General features: G+C 39.8%; 1 non-coding gene across 1 annotated transcript; it reads left to right on the top strand.

Moving 5' to 3' along the window:
- Window positions 1–2419: 2419 nt before the first annotated feature.
- Window positions 2420–2492, top strand: TRNAL-CAA (transfer RNA leucine (anticodon CAA)). Its single transcript has one exon. It is a non-coding gene; the product is annotated as a tRNA-Leu (tRNA).
- The last annotated feature ends 1233 nt before the right edge of the window (window positions 2493–3725 follow it).

Genomic DNA, 3725 nt, shown 5'->3' with positions numbered 1-3725 from the left:
AACATGAGGGGCCTACCACAGGTTTGCTTCTTGCCGGCTCTCTAGGGCTGTTTCTGTTTTTCCTGAGACCTGATTCTTCACATTTTCCTTAAGTCTCTGGGGGATCCCTAATTACTCAATAAACTCTTCCTGTTGTTTTCTTAAATTAGCCAATCAGTTTGTGTTGCTTGCCAGCAAAGAACCCTGACACACAAAACTGTATATTTATATACAATATATTTTTTTTGTTTTTGTTTTGCCATAAATGGGATTATACTATATGTACTGTCCTGCAACTTGATTTTTTTTTTTGACTTTTTTTTTCACTTAATTATATGCCTTGTAGATTTCCCCATGTCAATATTTCTATTTATCTACCTCGGTCTTCTAGATCTCTTTCTTGGTGTGTGTGTGTATGTGTTTAAAAACTGGGGTCACTCTACACATATGGTTTGTTACCTTCTTTTTAAATTGGTAAGCTATCTTAATCATATTTCTATGCTCATATATGGACATAAGTTATGAGTTTTAATGGCCGACTACTATGCCATTGCCTGAGTATAAATTAATCTATTTACCACTTCCTTAATGGTGGCTATTTGGGTTGTTTATAATTTTTTTTGATAGTATTAAAAAAAAAAAGCAACAATGAACATCCTTGAATAGACACATGCTTGTGCATTTGTCCTGTTTTTCCTTAGGGTAAATGCCCAGAGCTAGCCCCGCTCATTTACAGTTGTATACATTAAATTTTTTTAAGTGATTAATTTTTAATAAATATATATGCACATGGTAAAAAGTTCAAACAAAACAAAATATTTAGAGTACCAAGTGGAGTTCATACTAGGAATGCAACACTGGTTTAACATTTTAAAAAGTAATCAATGTAATTCACCTCATTAGCAAAATAAAGGAGAAAATATGATCATCTCAATAGATAAAAAAAAAAATTGACAAAATTCGAAACTATATATTTATAATTTTGAAAAACCTCAGCAAATCAGAAATGGAAGGGAACTTTTTCAATCTGCTACAGAGCATCTAAAACAATCCTCAGTTGGGACTTCCCTGGTGCCACAGTGGTTAAGAATCCGCCTGCCGGGACTTCCCTGGTGGCACAGTGGTTAAGAATCCGCCTGCCAATGCAGGGGACACGGGTTCGAGCCCTGGTCCGTGAAGATCTAACATGCCGCGAAGCAACTAAGCCCATGCGCCACAACTACTGAGCCTGTGCGCTAGAGCCCGCGAGCCACAACGACTGAAGCCTGTGCACCTAGAAGCCTGTGCTCTGCAACAGAGAAGCCACCTCAATGAGAAGCCCACGCACCACAATGAAGAGTAGCCCCCGCTCGCCGCAACTAGAGAAAGCCCGCGTGCAGCAATGAAGACCCAACGCATCCAAAAATAAATAAATAAATAAATAAATAAATCTAAAACAAACTTCAGCTGACATTGTACTTAATGGTGAACTATTTTCTCCTAATAGTGGAAACAAGGCATAATGATTAGACAGAAGAAGCAAAACTGTTATTATTTGCAGATGACATGATTGTGCATGTAGAAAACACTATGGAATCTACCCAGAAAAGCCCTATTAGAGCTAATACATGAATTAGCTAAATGAATGAACTAATAAATGCAGATCATAAAATACAAGGTCAATATACACAAATCAATTCTATTTCTGTATACTCACATTAAGCAATTGCAAAACAAAAACAGCCTTTATAACAGCATCAAAAACACCATATGGAGGACAAAATCTAATGAAAGATATGTAATTTCTTCTAACTGAAAACTACTGAGAGAAGTTAAAGAAGATACAAATATGTATAGAGATATGTACCATTTTTAATAGATTGGAAGGCTAAAATTAAGATATCAATTCTTCCAAATTTTAGGTATACATTTGATGAAATCCCAATCAAAATCCCAGCTAAGATTTATTTTATTATTTTCAAATTTATTTATTTTCTTTTTGGCTGTGTTGGGTTTTCGTTGCTGTGTGTGGGCTTTCTCTAGTTGTGGCGAGCGGGGGCCACCCTTCGTTGCGGTGCACCAGCTTCTCATTGCGGTGGCATCTCTTGCTGCGGAGCATGGACTCTAGGCGCACGGGCTTCAGTAGTTGCAGCACACGGGCTTGGTAGCTGTGGCTCACAGGCTCTAGAGCGCAGGCTCAGCAGCTGTGGCACACGGGCCCAGTTGTTCCGCGGCATGTGGCATCCTTCTGGACCAGGGCTCGAACCCGTGTCCCCCGCATTGGCAGGCAGATTCCCAACCACTGTGCCACCAGGGAAGCCCCTAAGATTTATTTTAAATATGAGTCTACTCTATATAATTCTATGTCAAAATTTTGAAAATCTGATGAAGAGAGAAAAGTATTATTTACCAAAAGAAAAAAAGGCTCTAGGAAAAGATGAAAACCTAAAATACTGGGAGTTCCCTGATGGTCCAGTGGTTAGGACTCCATGCTTTCATTGCCAAGGGCACAGGTTCAATCCCTGGTCAGGGAACTAATAAGATCCCACAAGCCATGCAGCACAGCCAAAAAACAAAACAAAACAAAACAAAATCAAAAAACCTAAAACACCAATGATCACAGGAGAAATTGAGGTCCTTGTCAAAGAACTACTCAAAAAAGTGCTATGCACAGATAGTTTCATGAAAAAATTCTTTCCAACTTTCAAGGAATCAATCATTCCTGTGCTATGTTTAAATTTTTTCAAGTATAAAAATGTGAGTTGGGTTGTCTCTTAATTGTTGGTTTGTAGAAGTTCTTAATATATTACTGGATATCCATGTATTAAAGTACAATCATGGGCTTCCCTGGTGGCGCAGTGGTTAAGAATCTGCCTGCCAATTCAGGGGACACGGGTTCGAGCCCTGGTCCGGGAAGATCCCACATGCCGCGGAGCAACTAAGCCCGTGTGCCACTACTGAGCCTGCACTCAAGAGCCCGCGAGCCACAACTACTGAAGCCTGCGCGCCTAGAGTCCATGCTCCGCAACAAGAGAAGCCACTGCAATGAGAAGCCCACGCACCACAACGAAGAGTAGCCCCAGCTCGCTGCGACTAGAGAAAGCCTGCGTGTAGTAACAAAGACCCTACGCAGCCAAAAATAAAATAAATTAAATAAATTAAAAAAAAATAGTACAGTCATGTAGCGGAACGTTTGCAATGGGTGTGAGCATAGGCACTATGGGTTGCCATTTCTCCAAATGTTTTGAAGAAGCCAATCTGAGAGAATGGATTGGACACACAGAAGGAGGCACTGACAAGAGGCTGAAAAGTGAATTCTGGAAAAACTCACATCTATTGTTCTAGTCCTTCATTCCTACCTTTTCTATGGTTGGTTATGCGAGCCAATACATTCCTCTTTTTGCCTTAGTTATTTCAATTTGTATTTGTCCCTTGCAACCAGAAGAGTACTAGTACAACAGTTATTTGAAACGGTGCTGTATGGCCCCAGCTGACATTTTGATTGCAGCCTTTTGAGAGACCCCAAGCCAGAACTGCCCCGTCAACTTGCTTTCAAACTCCTGATTCACAGGGACTATAAGATAGTAATGTTTGTTTTAAAAAGATAATGTTGGGAAAAAAAAAAATATATATATAATGTTGGGAGTTTCCTGGTAGCCTAGTGGTTAGGATTCTGGGCTTTTACTGCCGTGGCCCAGGTTCAATCCCTGGTCCTGGAATTGAGATCCCACAAGCTATGCGACACAGCCAAAAAATATATATATATG

This window comes from Balaenoptera acutorostrata, chromosome 20 (assembly GCF_949987535.1).
Source record: "Balaenoptera acutorostrata chromosome 20, mBalAcu1.1, whole genome shotgun sequence".
NCBI lineage: Eukaryota > Metazoa > Chordata > Mammalia > Artiodactyla > Balaenopteridae > Balaenoptera > Balaenoptera acutorostrata.
Note: the sequence above shows the minus strand (reverse complement) of the source record. Positions and strands in the feature narration are given on the sequence as shown.